The following is a 17,206-nucleotide window of genomic DNA, read 5'->3' on the forward strand; positions in this document are numbered from 1 at the left end:
TAAGCCCCCTCCCAGCTCTCACATTTTATGTTCTAAGCTCCCTCCTGGCTCTCACATTCCAGGTTCTAAGCCCCCTCCCGGCTCTGACATTCTAGGTTCTAAGATCCCCACCCCCAGCTCTCACATTCTAGGTTCGAAGCCCCCTCCCAGCTCTCACATTTTATGTTCTAAGCCCCGTCCTGGCTCTCACATTCTGAGTTCTCACATTCTGTCTTCTAAGGTCCTGTCCAGCTCTTACATTCCAGATTCTAACTTCAGTAGCAACGAAGCACCTGTAACCTGATGAGTGTTGGGGGGAAGGGAGAGAGCGGTGGAAGGTATGAAGGGATGGGGACAAAGAGGGTCTTTGTCAAGCAGCCGCTCCCTCAGACTCGGGGATTTCCACCCTCCAGGCCCCCAGTTCTGAAAGTTTCCATTCTGCATTTTCCCCTCAGAGTTTAGCCGGGCAAGAGCTCCCAGTAAGTCCTTTCCAGCACTTTTGAAGGCAATCTGGAAAATGGGGAGCGCTGCTGCTAAGTATTGGACTGGGGGGAGCCCTGACCACACTTTCTCCTAGTGTCAAGTGACTGGATTTCTCCATTTCCAGCCCCGCTGCCCCAGGGCTGGGCTGAGGTGAGGAGCCCACAGGGGAGGGAGGGAACAAGGAAAAGGACAAAAGACCAAAAAATGACAGTCTCTGGGAAGTGAAATTAACCCCCAACTGATTCCATCCAATTTTACAAATGAGGAAGCTGGAAGGAGCAGCAGGAAGAGGCGGAAGAGGAGGGGAAGAGTGAGAAGGGGGACATAGGAAGGGAAGAAAAGGAGATCAAATAGTAAATACAGAGACACAGAGACAGACAGAATGGGGAGAGAAAAAGGGGGAGTGACAGAGACTAAAAAGAGACAGAGACAGGGAGACAGAGAGAGAGACAAAGAGGAAAGACAGAAACAAAGGGGGGGATGAGAGAGATAGAGAGACAGAGAGAGAGGGAGAGAGACAGACAGATAGAGATAGAAACAGAGAGAGAGACAGAGACAGAGACAGAGAGAGAGAGAGAGAAAGAGACAGACAGACAGACAGACAGAGAGACAGACAGACAGGGAGACAGACAGACAGAGATAGAAAGAGAGAGAGAGAGAGAGAGAGAGAGAGAGAGAGAGAGAGAGAGAGAGAGAGAGAGAGAGAAGACCGACAGAGACAGAAAGAATAGAATGTTAAATAGAGAAATAGCAAGAGGGCAAGAGTGAAATAAAAATGAGCCTGAGCTCTGGATGTAAGGGGTCTTTCTCCTCCCATGGTGGGGGAGCTCCCCCTGCCCCGGATCCCAGCCTCTCCTGTGCCCAGAGCTGGACTCTGGAGCCCTGTCAGAGGCAGACACTAGCTATTCCTGCCCAGCCACCGGCCTCACCAGTTTCCCCGCTCTACCCAACTTCCCACTTGACTGAGCAGAGGGAACAAGCCGGGCAGATTAAAATCTTAACACAAACCACATCAGTCAGCTGGAAACCCAAGACAGAGAGGAAGACTGCTGGCGGCTGCCCACTCTCACTCCTCTTATTGGTCACCCAGTGTGGCACTTTGGGCATGGAAACTGGGGTGCTGGGGACAGGCCAAGGGAGAAGAGCTTAGGATCTTTGCTTCTCTCCCAGCACTGGCCAGGGATTTTAAGGTCCCCAGATTTGGGAGCCTCAAAACCCCAATGATCAAATGTGAAGGCTACTCCCTCTAGTTTTAAAAATGTCTTTCTAATAGAGCCTGTCAGGATGCCCAAAACTCAGAGGGTTTAACACTGAAAAGGACCTAAGAGGCCATATACTCTAACCTCTTCATTTTTTACAGATGGGTAAACTGAGGATCAAAAACCAGAAGTCACTTTTCCCTAATCACAAAGATTGCCATGGATAATTTGAGCCCAGACCTTTCTCTCCAAAGCTGATGTACTTCCCACAAGAGCCCATTCCCTCTGCCGGTCTCTGAGAATCATTCATCTGCTCAAGAAGGCTTTCTCATCCAAACACCCTTGGGCTGGGGGGGAACCTCACAATCTCTACCCCCAAACACTTATTAGTTGACATCCAGCTGAAAGTAATGCGGGAGAAGATGGGGAGACACTGTGACAGAAGAAAGGGACAGGGAAAGGGAAAAGATGAAAGGGTCCAGACTTCCAATCCCCAAGAGCAGTGCGCCTCAGCACGTCCCTTTCTCAGTTTACCCTTCTGTAAAATGAGCGAATTGAATTAGTTGATCTCTGATCTGTCAGTCAAATCTGGGCCCCCAAAGATCCCCTGTTCAAACTGCTTGGAAGGGAGGAGAAGCTGGTGGTGACTGAGGAAGGGCTTTTAAGTCCCACTCAACATAATCAGGAAAAGCCCCCTCTCCCGCAGCTGGGCTGCTGGGCTCCCCCCAAAGATATTAAAGTCAAACTCACTGAACCATTTGTGCCGTTTGGCAAGAGACCGAGAGTGTGTCATCGACCTCCCTTCTGGGGGTTTCATCCACGCATGAATAACTCCCCCCTCCCAGCAGCCAGGCAGAGGGGAGCCCAGCTCAGGGGACAGGGACAGGCTTGGGTTCCTGCCTTAGTGTGAAGAAGAGGATTCGCGGAAAACAAAAGGGGAGGGGGGAAGTCCCCAAACAGAGATTGAACTAAGGAGGGAGGCCCTGAGGGGTCTGCAACTTTCCATCCTGGCTCTTCATGAGGAATTCCATCAACCTCTCTGAGACTCAGTTTCCTCATCTGTAAAATGAAAATCTAGAACAGAGCTTCTTCAGCTTTTTCCACTTGTGACCTCTTTTATGCCTGAGAAATGTTGACGTGACTCCAGGTATACAGACACATAAAATAGGTGCACAAATCAAACATTTGCTGATAATAAATCATAATTTCACAACCCCCACACTCAGTTACGAGACTCCATATTGGGCCATAAATCACAGTTTGAGAAGCCGGGGGCTAGAGCGCCTGGGAGATGTAACCTCTGAGCTTATGGAATGTTATTTTTGTCTTTGCAGCCTCTGTGACTAGTACAGCGCCTGGCACATTCCACGTACTTGCAGAATCAAACAAGAAACATTTATGAAGTGCCTACTGTATACAGATACTTCTAGGCACTAGAAGCTTCAAGGAGCAGGGAAGAGTCTGCAGGTCCAGGTGGAGCCAGTGAGTGGTGACAGACTAGATTTATTTTCATTATTTTCATTTCATCTAGACAAAGGTTTGTTGCGGACCTGCCCAGGTACCATGCTAGATGCCGAGAATATCAAGAAGTGAAACAGAGCCTGATTTCAAGGAGCCTTTGGTTGTTGCTGTTATTGTTCGGTTGTTTCATGAGCCTCCTTCATGTCCCCATTTTGGGTTTTCTTGGGAAAGACTGGAATGGTCGGCCATTTCCTTTTCCAGCTCATTTTACAGATGAGGAAACTGAGGCAAACAGGGTGAAGCGACTTATTCAGGGTCACCCAGTCTGGGCTGGGTTTTGAGTCTCCCCATCACCAGGTCTCTGCTTGATGCACTGCGCTCCCTGCCTCTGGCATTTCCCTGTATGACCTTGGGCAAGTGACTTAAAGTCCCTGATAGAACTCAATTAGGCGACCCCTGAGATCTCTTCCAGGTCTAGATTCATGAACTAGGATCCAAGTGCCATTAAAACCTGTTGTATCAGGATATTCCACAGAGACTCCAAATGCAATCCCGCTGTCTTTAAAAGGCAAATAGAATGTTTTGAAAAGGGTAGTTGGGATTTGAAACACAAAGGTTTGCAAAGGTGAATGTTGAAAACTATCTTTGCATATATTTGGAAAAATAAAATACTATTAAAAAATATTTAACTGTGAACAAACTGTGCCCCAAAAAGGGCAGTTTGAGGCAAGTGGACGTCCATTTAAAAAGACATCTTACTTTGAGAAGCTTCCCTCCGTAGAACCAGGAACATCCGTGTCTTTCATGTTTGATCTATGAAAAATCTGTGGTGAAAACAAAGAGGAAAAAGTGAATTATTGGAAATATCTTAATTATCTTGATATAAAGAAATATTATAAAGAGAATTCCTTGAAGAGTTTATGAGGGGATGATAAGTACAGCGTATTCTAGAAAGAGCGTTTCCTATGAATACAGGACCAAAAAAAAGGACTAACCAAGTTTATTTACTGAGAGATCGAGTATAACTCTTACCTTGAAATATGAAAAAAAGTCCTAAAGAGACTTTAATTGTATCTAGCAAAAACTGAATGGTGAAGAGGAATCGGGTATTGTTCTATTATAGTGAGGTTTAAAGTGACTCTGGCTAAGATCTTTTTCATAGCTAAAATACTGTAAATAGTTATCTATCTCTTTGCTTTATGATTGATTTCGTTTGTTATTAAATTGTATGTGAGTAGCTATTACTGGGAAAGGAAATTTCTCCACTTTATTAAATATACATATTAAGGTTCTCGCCGACCAATTAATTAATTAAAAAGAAAATTTCATTTTATTAGCTAATAAGAAATATTTAAGATACCTCTGGATTGCTTAAGAACTCTGGATGATAAATTTGGAAAATAGCAACAAGTAAGTTTTTACCTACAAGTAAGCATAAATCAACTCTATCTAATAGCTTACTAAACAAGTAAACAGGAGATATATTGGAAGTAATTTAAGGGAATGAGCACACTAACCAGTGGGGGTGTGAAGAAAGACCTTGCATAAAAAGTGGCCCCTCACTGAGCTCCAAGGAAGATGGAGGAGGTGAGGAAGTGAGGGGGGGAGTCTAGAGCCTCTCTAAGAACTCTTCCAGCTCAAAAATCAATAAAATGAAAAATGTGCAAACAAATCCCTGGGAAGAGACGGGGGGGGCTCAGATCATACTGATTCCTAGCTCTTCCATGCTTTTTATCCAAGCCACTTCCTCCAATCTGCAATATTCTTCTTTGTCAGTTGTTTTCAGTCCAACTCATTGTGACCCCATTGGGGGATTTCTAGGAAGAACTTAAGCAGTTTGACTTCTCCTTCTCTGGATCATCTTACAGATGAGGAAACTGAGGCAAATAGGTCTAAGTGACTTGCCAGGGTCATATAGCTACTAAGTGTCTGAGGCCGGATTTGAACCCAGGAAGCTGGCACTTTATGCCCTCCACTACCCATTCTCCTCTCTCCCTCTTGTCTAATCTCCAGCCATCACTTCCCAGAAGGCCCTTTTCAAAATCCAGTCTCCCAGAAGTCTTTCCAGGGTTAGCCAACCTGAATCTTAATTCCTTTCTTCCACATCCCTGTGACGCTCGTCCCCAGAGATCCTTGTTCCAGCTGGTTCCTCCCGCCAGGTGTTTGTCAGGGTTACCCCGCCGGTCCCTCCCACTCACCATTTACTCCTTAAAGACAGGATCTCATCTTCTAAGACACAAGGATACCTTGACCAAAATAAGAAATGCCATGGTAACCAAATGGAACATCGTTGGGCTGCTACACAGACACACCCCACTGATAGACCTCTCCATGGCATTTTCAGCAGTATTTTCTCTTTCTCTCTATCAGTGTCTCTGTCTCTTTCTCTGTCTCTCCCTTTTCCTCTCCCTCTCTCCTGCTCTATCTCCTGCTCTCTCCTTCAGCTTCTCCCCTTCCCCTTGCCCCAACTCTCTGTCTCTCTGTGTCTCTATCTCTCTGTCTCTCTGTTTTATTTGCTCTCTGTCTCTTGTCTCTCTCTCTCTCCCTCTGTCTCTGTCTCTCTTGCTCTCACACATACTCTCTATATCTGTCTGTCTCTCTTGCTCTGTTTCTTTTGGTCTCTCTCTGCTCTGTCTCTCAGTGTGTATGTAAAAAATACATATACATATGTATTTATGTTTGCTCATATATGTGGAAACATAAAGATTGTGCACTTGTAAATCTGTATTTGCTCAGACTGAGCATTCACTTCCCTGGGGGTCAGCCTTCTGGCGGCCGCCCTGAATTTGGCTCTGTGAATCCTTCGATAGCCAATGCAGACTTTACCATCGGGCACAAAGACCGAGCTCCCAGAGCATCTAGAGGGCATTTCCAAAGTCCTGGGGGGTTGTGGGTGACATCAGTGACCGGAGACTCCCTCAACTACTCGTGGATCTTTGGGGACAATGAAGTCATGAAGCCGTTCTGCTCCCCCTCAATCCCGCACATGTGGGTGAAAGGCAGTTTGTATCCAGAGTTGCTACAAAACACGTCCTTTTGGGTCACGATGGGAGCAGAAGTTCTATTACAAGAAACAGGGAACTTGTTCTCCAGGGGCTCCCAACTTGTATGCGAAATCGGAGGGCGAGAGGAAGAGGGGGAGAATGGGGATAAATGCCAGCGAACTGCCGGAGCTTCCGTGCATAGATTTGTGATGTCTGGAAAAAAGTAGGGAAATTAGATTAGCTCAGGTTGGGTTAGATTATATTAGAAACTAAATTTAGGTTAGAAGTGGAAGTACGGTTAGAATTAAAGGGGGCCTCCCACACAACCAAGTCCAATCCTTTTTTATCGATGAGAAAGGAAGCATCGCTCCCAAGACCACATGGGCAGTGAGTGGCAGAGATGAAATTCGAATCCAGGTCATCTGATGGCAAATTCACATGTGGCCCATTGGTAGTAAGATCATTTCACCTGGTAGATGCAGGCATATTAAGTTGCTAAGTTGTTAAGGGAAATAAGTTATGGCAGGGTTCTTAACATGGAGGTCCCTCGACAGATTTCAGAGGGTCTATAAACTTTAATGGGAAGAAAATTGTTTCTTTATTTCAATGTAATTAATTTCCTTTGGAATCTTAGATATTTTAATTTAGGTATTAAAAAACAGGATTCTGAGAAAGGGCCCATAGGTTTCCTCAGATGTCTGCTAAAGGGATCCACAATAGAAACAAGGTTTTTAAAAACCTCTGGCTTTCCCAAAGAGATCACAAAAAAGGGGGAAAGATTCACGTGTGCAAAAATAAGTGCTTTTTGTAGTGGGAGGAACTGGAAACGAAGTGGATGCCCATCAGTGGGGGAATGGCTAAATAAATTATGGTAAATGAATGTTATGGAATACTATTGTTCTGTAAGAAATGACCAGCAGGATAATTTCAGAGAGGTCTGGGGAGACTTACATGAACTGATGTTCAGTGAAATGAGCAGAACCAGGAGATCTTGGTACACAGCAACAAGATAATGTGATGATCAATTCTGTTGCATGTGGCTCTTTTCAAAAATGGGGTGATTCAGGGCAATTCCAGTATATTTGTGATAGAGAGAGCCATCTGCATCCAGAGAGAGGACTGTGGAGACTGAGGGTGGATCACAACATAGTATTTTCACCTTTTGCTGTTGTTTGCTTGCTTTTTGTTTTCTTTCTCTTTGTTTTTCTTTTTGATCTGATTTTTCTTGCACAGCAGCATAAATGTGGAAGTATGTAGAGAAGAATTGTACATGTTTAACATATATTGAATTATTTAGTTCTAGAGGAGGGGTTGGAGAAGCAGAGAAGGAAAAAAATGGAATACAAGGTTTTGCAAGGGTGGATGTTGAAAGCTATCTTTGTATGTAATTTGAAAATAAAAAGCTATTATTTTAAAAAAATAAAAATCTCTAGCTTATGACTTCCCCGCCGAGATTCATTCTGTCCTCAGAGTCAGGAAGTTTTAAGTTCAAATCTTATCTCTGACACAACCTTGCTTTGGGACCTGATGGGTCACATAACTGCGTCCTAATGCTCTACATTTCAGAGAATTGGGAATCGAGCTACTTAAGGAGGTATTGGCTTTGGCAGGAATAAAAAGCTTTCCAGGAGAGCAACAGCCCGAGTGTTTTAACCTCAGCTAGTGAACATGCTGGGTAGGAGCCTGGAGGCCCCAGCAGAAGGCTCACTAAAGCCAGCATATGGCATTCAAACTGCATTGCAAGACATGCAACAGGAAGGAGCCACAGAATTTACCTGCTAATGTTTGGGCAAGAGCCATGGTAATTGTCTTTAAACTTTGGAGCTTCAAATATTGCAAGAGTGCAAAGAAGGTTACATCAGAGAGAATTGGGAAGAAGCTTGGTCCAATGGTAAACTGAGGATTTACTGCCTGACATGACTGAAGCTCACGGGGAGCAAACTTTGGGGGAGGGTCCCTCTTGAAGAGACTGTGCAATAAGGCAGTAGCTATCCAGGTTTTTTTTTTCCTGCTCAGGGCACAAAAGTATCCTTGCCAGGAAGAGTTAGAATTCACGGATTGTTAAATTGGTCATTTCCAAAGAATCAGGAGACTCACTTGTTTGTGTGTAATTATCGGACATTCACGGCATCCCCCTTTGAGAACCACTAACAGAATCCCAGGAGCCAAAATCCACAACAGCCAAATAAGAGACTTTTATATAAGAAAATTTTCCCATATCCTATGTGAGAAAAGTGGGACACTATTGAATTGTTGGTGGAGTTGCAAACTGAAGAGCAATTTGGCCCCCAAAATGGCTGGGAAGCCTTTATGAAATGATACCGAGGGAAGTGAGCAGAACCAGGAGAACATTGTACACAGTAACATTGTATGTTTATCAACTATGATACACTTAGTTTTTCTCAGTAATATAGGGATCCAAGATAATTCCAATAGACTTGGGCTGGAAGATGCTATCCACATCCAGAGAGAGAAAACTGTGAAGAATGAATATAGATCGAAACATAGTATTTTCATCTTATTGTTGCCGTTGGCTTTTTCTTTCTCATGATTTTTCCCTTTTGTTCTGATTTTTCTTTTATAACATGACTAATATGGAAATATGTTTGAAATGACTGTACGTGTATAACCTATTTGCTATTTTGGGAAAGAGGGAGGTAAGGGAGGGAGAACAAATTTGGAATCTTAAATCTTAAAAATGTGAAAGCTGAAAGCCATCTTTACATGTAATTGTAAAAATAAAATACTATTTTAGATCCTGCAACTTTGCTATTTATTTCTTATTTCTTGTAGTTTTCTAGTTCTATGTTGTAGTTCTAGTTCTAGTTGTAGTTTGATTTTCTAGGCTTCTCGAAGTATACCTTCACATCATCTGAGAAGAGTGATCATTTTGTTTCTTCATTACCGACTCTAATTCCTTTGATTTCTTTTTCTTCTCTTATTGCTAAAGCTAACATTTCTAGTAAATTTTAAAAAATGATGAAAAAGAAGGAAAAAGCCTCAGATTCCAGATCTCCTGTCTCTGCGATGAAGAACATTGGCCCTGCACCTGCTTCAAGATCAAAGCATCTCCAAAAGCAATCCCAAAAGACTTTGGATTTTAGACTTTACTGCCCAACTGGCTGCCATCTGCATCCAGAAAAAGAACTAAAGGGACTGAATGGAAATCAACACATGTTATGTTCATTTCTTTTTACTTTTTTTTTTAATCTTTCTCTTTTGCTCTAATTTTTCCCCCAACATGATTCATAGAGCAATGTGGATTTAAATAAATAAATAAATAAATAAATAAATAAATTGCTACAGAAAAAAAAAAAAAAAGGATCAAAGCATAGAATGGGATGGAGGAAAGCTTGCTACTGGCCTTGGAATAAGAGCTGCCTCCGCTACTGATCACTGAAACAAGCTTCGGTAATTTGCCAGAACCTCCATTAACTTCCTTATAAAAGAAGTATTAAATGAAGCCTTAGATTAGCACAAGGTTCTAACCTGGGATCCACAAATCCTCAAGGGACCCTCGAATTTGGATGGGAAAAAAATTAAATCTGTATTTCAATAGAGTGGTTTCCTTCGTAATCCTATGGGATGTACACATACATACATGCATATGGATGGGGGTACTTTAGACCTGTGATCCCCGGCACAGAAAAGGTTAAGGATAGATAGAGAGGCAGTGCCCCATCATGAACAGAAAGCTGCCCTTAGAATCAGGAAGTTCTGGATTCGACTCCTGTCTGATACAGCCTGGCTGTGTGATCCTAGCTAAGTCCTAGGTTCTAAGGTAGGGACCTTTCTGTGTTCTTAACAGTTCTGGCAGCTCGCGTTCTAAGGTTCCTTCCAGAATGTGCATATCTACACTGGCTTCCTCACTGGAAGCCCCTCCTAATGAATTTATAGATCAGAACTTTAAAAAATGAGACTGGGTGATCCACTCCCAAGCTCACGCCCACAGCCAGCTGGTCCAGAAGCTCCCATCTCCTCTGTCCCAATGTGAGTCACTCTGGCCCTCCTTGGGCAGCCCGGTACCCGCGGCCCCCGGGGGCTCACCGGACTGGGGACAGGTTCCGTGCAGATGCCTGACAGACATTTGTTTTTAGGGCCCAGTTGGGGCTTTCCATTAAACACACGTGTCAGGAAGTGACAAGATTGCCCTTCTCCCAGCAATATCAAGTCACCCACAGCCCACCTAGCACGCAGCTTTCCCAGCCTGCTCTTGTGAGGGTGATTCGTTCTGGTCCCGGCCCCCTGCACCCTCCAGGGAAGGACGCCCTCTCAGGGGCTGCTTTGGGGGCCTCCATACCCAAAGACACACAGGCCCCGAGGAAGGGCTCGAAAGTCCCACGTCACTGGGTGGTCTCCGAACAGACTTTGTAGATGCTTTCTGGTAGTTTATGGCGATGTCAGGTACCCCAGGCACTCTGGGCTGTGGTTCTTAGTCACAGACTTCCATGGTCTGTCAGAGAGAGGAGGGAGCTCAGAACATGGACCGTGGGAGCTGGGAAGAACCTTAGAATGTGAAATGGGTGAGCATGGAAAGGTCCTTAGGACAGGAAATATGGTAACTAGGAGGGGCCTTAGGATACAGGATGTCAGAGCTGGGAGGCTCTTTAAAACCTGAAGGGTCAGAGCTGGGGGGAACCTTAGAACAGGGAATGTCAGAGCTGAGAGGGAGCTTAGAACAGGAAATGTCAGAGCTTGGGGGGGGGGGACCTTAGAACAAGGGATGTCAGAACTGGACAGTGACCCCAGGGCAGGACACAGAATGTTGCTGGCGAGAATGAGTCTGGTCCCTTGTGAACTGGCCATTGTCCTGAAGTGCTCCCCCTGACCCCCACCCCAGCAGGCTGGCGTTTCATCACCCGCTTCTCCTGCTCAGGCGCAGCCTGTCCGGTTGGAGCTCCGAAGCTGGTAGAGGAGGGAAGGGGGCCTGACCGGCCACCCCTTCTGGCCCCACGATTGTTTACAGGCAGGACCTCCAATAAGGAGTGTTGGGCCTGGATGCTGCGCCCACTGATGTGCCAGGAGTTTCCATTCCCTCCGGAGCTATGACTGCCCTCCCCACCCCCAGCTCTGCAGCCTCTCCCCCCACTTCCCTCCAAGTGGGGTGGGGGTGGGGGTGGAGTCTTCCCTCCTCTCCAGGGCCCCCGATTGTTTGCACAGCTCCTAATGAGCTCCATTAGAGCAAGGAGTGGGAGGCTCTTTTTCATCTGCATCTGCAGCAGCTGTGTGGGATCCAGCTCCAGCTTGTGGGGCCCCTGGGCCGGGGTCGGGGGCTCCCAATGACCTGCCTCCATGGGAACCCCTTTTGGAGTCACAATGTGGGTGCAAGAGGAGCTCAAGGAAACTGAGCTACGGCTATCGGTCATCCATCTGTCCTTCCCTGCTGCGGCCCCAGGCCCAGCTCTATGGGTCCCTACTGGGCTAAGCAAAGCCCATGCAGAGGAGAAGGGGGAAAGGGAGGGAGAAGAAAGGGGGGAAAGGGGGCTCAAATTATTCAAAAGCAAACCTCTCTCCCTCTTTCCTTCCCTCTCTCCTTGTCCCTGACTCTCTCTCCTCTCTCTCTGTCTCTGTCTCTGTCTCTCTGTCTTTCTCTCTCTCTCTCTCTGTCTCTGTCTCTGTCTCTCTCTCTGTCTTGTCTCTCTGTCTCTTCTCTCTGTCTCCCTCTCTCCTCTCTGTCTCTCTCTCTCTCACCTGTCTCTCTCTGTCTCTGTGTGTCTCTGTTTCTTTGTGTGCATGTCTCTGTTTTTGTGTCTGTCTGTTACTCTGTGTGTCTGTTACTCTATCTCTGTGAGTGTTTCTGTGTGCGTCTTTCTGTTTCTTTATATGTGTCTATTTCTCTGTGTGTGTGTGTCTGTTTAAAGAAACACAAAGGTTTGTAAGTCTGTTTCTCTTTGTGCATGTCTCTGTTTTTGTGTCTATGTGTCTGTTACTCTATCTCTGTGTCTGTTTCTGTGTGCATGTCTCTGTCTCTGTTTCTTTGTCTGTCTGTTACTCTGTGTGTCTGTTACTCTATCTCTGTGTCTGTTTCTGTATCTCTGTGTCTGTTTCTGTGTGCCTGTCTCTGTCTCTGTTTCTTTGTATGTGTCTGTTACTCTGCGTGTCTGTTACTCTATCTCTGTGTCTGTTTCTGTATCTCTGTGTCTGTTTCTGTGTGCCTGTCTCTGTCTCTGTTTCTTTGTATGTGTCTGTCTGTTACCCTGTGTGTCTGTTACTCTATCTCTGTGTCTGTTTCTGTGTGCCTGTCTCTGTCTCTGTTTCTTTGTATGTGTCTATTTCTCTCTGTGTGTCTGTTTCTTTGTGTGTAAGTCTGTTTCTCTTTGTGCTTGTCTTTGTGTGTGTGTGTGTCTCTGTGAGTGTCTATTTCTGTGTGTGTCTGTCTCTGTTTCTTTATATGTCTCTTTGTGTGTCTGTCTGTCTGTCTCTCTCTGTGAGTGTCTGTTTCTGTATGTGTGTCTTCTCTCTGTGAGTGTCTGTCTCTGTTTCTTTGTATGTCTCTTTGTGTGTCTGTCTGTCTGTCTCTGTCTGTAAGTGTCTGTTTCTGTGTGTATGTCTCCTCTCTGTTTCTCTCTCTCTGTCTCTGTTTGTCTCTCTGTCTGTCTGTCTCCTCCCTCCCGCCTCAAATTCATCATCAATCATCTGTGAAGCAATAATGGGCACTGGCTCTGAAATCTTAGAGGGTTTGGGTTCAAGCTCTACCTTACTGCTTGCCCTAACCAATTCCCTTCATTTACCTCCCTTGTCCTCAGTTTCCCCACGTGTAAAACGAGGGGGCGGAATGTGAGGGCCTCAGGTCATTTCTAGCTCTAGTCCTGCAGTTCCAGGGCTCAGAGTTATTTTTCCTCCACCAAGGAAGGTACGAGCTTTTATTCTCTCTTGCCCAGAGCTACATCTGAATTTCCCTTCCATATCCATCTCTTCTTTTCCTCATCTGTAAATGGGAATAATAATATCAGATTCGTCCACTCAAGGACTATTGTGAGAATCAACTCAGTCACACATATAAAAGTGGGTGGAAAAACCTTAAAATCCTAAACAAATGGCAGCTAAACGTCAAAAGCTCTTCACCTAATTCCCAGTGGAGGCTGTTGGCAGCCACGGCTTCTCAGGCCCATTCACATACTCTCACAGTCTCATCATTCAAGGGGACGTGGCAAGGATCAGGGACCATCCGTGTGACAAAAAGGAGTCTTTCCTTCCTATGTGGTGGGAGCCCTCCTCAATTTCTCCCCATTATTGGGAGGGTAAAAAATGTATTTTTAAAAAGAAATATCCACCCACTTTAGCTTTTTTACAATATTATGCATTAAGGGCAGGAACCATGACTCATACTTATTCATATCTACCCAAGTCCTATACACACACACACACACACACACACACACACACAATTTAATAAAGTGTTTGTTGAATGGATGTATGAAATCTATTTGCAAAAGATTACTTTGCCCTTGGACTCTTGCTCTACAAAATTCCTGTAAAGGGGGCTTATTGTGGAGCTGCCTCCAAGCTCAAGCTCCTCCGGGTTCTGATTTATAAACAGCTTTTATATGACTTTTTACCAACGTGTCCATTGCATAAAATAAGAGATCAGGGAAGTGGGCAAAGGAGGAGCGGGTTTGTGATGGCAGAGGCCAGACGGAGGCTTTGATTACCCCTGAGGGTCCCGGGAGTGATTTCCCACAACTGTCCACCTCGGGCTCGGGTGGGCTGGGAGCTGCCCCCGGTCCTGAGGGAGACTAGGGGAAAATGGACGGGAGTCCAGCCCTGGGCTTTTCTCCTAGATGAGCTTTAGGTTTGGGAGCAGGAAAGGGTCTTAGAGTCAGCCAGCTGCTCCCCCTCTTTGGAGAGATGAGGAAGCGAGACCCATAGCACGTGGCCCAGCCACGATCAGCTCCTCCCCTGAGACAGTCTCCTTTCTCTGCTCTGTGACTGACCTCCCTGCCTTCCTTTCAGGCCCGTCTAAAATCCCGCCTCCTGTGAGAAGCCTCCCACACTCCCTCCGAGTCCTAGAGCTTTCCTCTGCCGGTTATTTCTTCCATAGTTTGCTTGGTCCCTGTATGTGGTCTCCCATCTGATTGTAAGCTCCCCAGAGCAGGGACTGCCTTCCGCCTCTCCTTGTACTCCCAGGGCTTAGCACAGTGGCCGCCACACAGTTGGTGCTTCATAAATGCGGATCGCTCGCTGATGGATCTGGGACAGATCTCCCCTCCCAATTCACACAGGAGAGTCCTGTCCCCCCTGGCCTGGCTTGCTCTGAGACTCTTTGGAAGAACTAGGACGCAGGCCCTCCTCCCGACGCTCAGTGGACATTCCGGCAGGTTCCTTTTCCCCAGACCTCCTCTTCAAAGCTGAGCTCCCAGAAGTGGGGCGGCCCCTCTTTGCATATCAAAGTCAGCCTTCTTCTTAGCCCTGAGGAAGACACAGAGGGCTGAGCAGAGGGGGAGGAAGCTCCCCCTCAGGCCCAAGCTCCCCCCCAAACCCAAACTCCCCCCCAGACCCAAGCTCCCCACCTGGGCCTGAGCTCCCCCCTGAGCCTGAGCTCCCTCCCTGGGCCTAAGCTCTCCCCTTGGGTCAGAGCTCCCTGCAGCCAGGTGGGTGAGGAGCCACTGCCCCACACTGTTGGCTACTATCTGAGTGTGTGATCTTAAGGCTGGGGGTAAGGGCCCCTGGCTCAGGGAACTACTCCTTCGGTCAGTGTGCCCAGGGGAGCGCCTGACTGTCCTGAGAACCCATGGGATGGCTCAGGATTCAGAGGGAGGGCCTGTGAAGGGGGCTCTTGAGAGGTGGAGGCTGAGGAGGGAGCAGTTGGTCTATTGTGCATCTAGGCAGGGACCCCTCTCAGTCCAGACCGTGCCCAGCTTGGAATCAGGAAAACCTGAGCTCAAATCTTGCCTCAGAACACATTCCCACTGACCCTGGCAAGTCCTTAATCCTGTTTTCTCATTGGCAAAATAGGAACGAGAACCGGCACCTACTTTCCAGGGTTGTTGTCAGGCTTTGGAAACCCTTAAAGTGCCATATAAGTGTCAGGTTGTAGTAGTAGCAGGAGTAGTAGTTAATAGTAGTAGTAGTTGTTGTTGTAGTAAGTAGTAGTAATAGCAGCAGTAGCAGTAGTAGTAGTTAGTAATAGCAGTAGTAGTAGTAATAGTAATAGTAATAGCAATAGTAATAGCAGTTAGTAGTAGTAATAGTAATGGCAGTAGTAGTAGTAGTAGTAATAGCAATAATAGTAGTAGTAGTTAGTAATAGTAATAGCAGTAGTAGTAGTAGTAATAGCAATAGTAGTAGTAGTAGTAGTTAGTAATAGTAGTAATAGCAATAAGAGTAGCAGTTAGTAGTAGTTAGTAATAGTAATGGCAGTAGTAGTAGTAATAGTAGTAGTAATAGCAATAGTAGTAGTAGTAGTTAGTAATAGCAGTAGTAGTAGTAGTAGTAGTTAGTGATAGTAATAGCAATAGTAGTAATAGTAGTAGTAGTAGTAGTAATAGTAGTAGTAGTAGTAGTAATAGCAGTAATAGTAGTAATAGCAGTAGTAGTAGTAGTAGTAGTAGTAAGTAGTAGCATCTTGTCTTGGAACCACAGACCGTCAAAGCAGCCTTTGACCATAAAACATCCTCCCCAACAAGGGGAGGAAATGCTTGTCCAACCCTTTGTTTTCCACCTGAAGCTGAAAAGTTCTTCTCCCTCTCTGGCCCTTGGCTCTCCTAGCCCTCTCTGGCCTCAGTTCAAGTCCCTCCTTCCACAAGGAGCTTTCCCCAGTTCTCCTTAACTTCCCTCTGGAGATCCCTCCCACATTTGTCTATGCCTTGTTTGCACACAGCTGTTAGCCCTTCAGCTTCCCCATTAGATTTTTTAGCTCCTTAAGAGAAGAGATCAGGTTAATTGTTTGGCTTTTCTTGACAAGGAGAGGGTGCCTTTCCTTGTTTCTCCATCACTCAGCAGAGCACCTGGTACACAGCAGTCACTTAATCAATGCTAGTTGATGCCTTTCCTTGTTTCTCCAGCCCTCAGCAGAGCACCTGGTACACAGCAATCACTTAATCAATGCTAGTTGGTGCCTTTCCTTGTTTCTCCAGCCCTCAGCAGAGCACCTGGTACACAGCAGTCACTTAATCAATGCTAGTTGGTGCTCCTTGTTTCTCCAGCCCTCAGCAGAGCACCTGGTACACAGCAGTCACTTAATCAATGCTAGTTGGTGCTCCTTGTTTCTCCAGCCCTCAGCAGAGCACCTGGTACACAGCAATCACTTAATCAATGCTAGTTGGTGCCTTTCCTTGTTTCTCCAACCCTCAGCAGAGCACCTGGTACACAGCAGTCACTTAATCAATGCTAGTTGGTGCTCCTTGTTTCTCCAGCCCTCAGCAGAGCACCTGGTATACAGCAGTCACTTAATCGGCCCTAGCTGACCGACTTCACGAGACTGAGGAACATGGAGGGCAGAGCTGTTCCCCAGGTGACACAGTGAGCGGGATCTGCTCACTTTAGCCGAACGCGGCCTAACTCTGGGCTATTCTCACATCTCTTACTCCCCTCTCCTATTCTTGCTCCCCCCTTCAATGACAATCTCTTCCATCTGCCTCCTTCGATCCTACAAGTCGGGGATCCCGGGTCACCACAAACACGGCAGCCAATATCAGCCGGGATCTCCCTGCAGCAGGGCAACACTCCCCCGCTTCCCTCGGACTTCACCAAAGGTGTAGGCCGTTCCCTTCTCTCTGATATTGCCCCCCTTCCTCCTCCTTCACTCCAGCTTCTGCCCATGCCCTCCTTCTCCCTCCCCTTCCGCAGAGGATTGCCACACCAACAACTCTTCTCTCTGATCTTTGCTCTCTCCCTATATACGGTTCCTTCCCCGATCACAAACTCGCCCATGTCTTTCCCCACTTTGGAAAACCTTCCCTGACGGGTCCGTCCTCGTAGCTTTTGTCCTGTGTCTCTCTCCCCTCCTCAGCTAAAACCATGAAAAATGCCTCCATTCGTCCCCTTTTCTAATCACCCGTAATTTGGCTTCCGCTCTCCCTTCGGAGCAGAACAGTGATGGCGAATGGCCATTCTCACGCTCCTTCCCCATTCAGTCACACCTACAAACTACAAACGCCC

Source organism: Antechinus flavipes, chromosome 6 (genome assembly GCF_016432865.1).
Source record: "Antechinus flavipes isolate AdamAnt ecotype Samford, QLD, Australia chromosome 6, AdamAnt_v2, whole genome shotgun sequence".
Taxonomy (NCBI): Eukaryota; Metazoa; Chordata; class Mammalia; order Dasyuromorphia; family Dasyuridae; genus Antechinus; species Antechinus flavipes.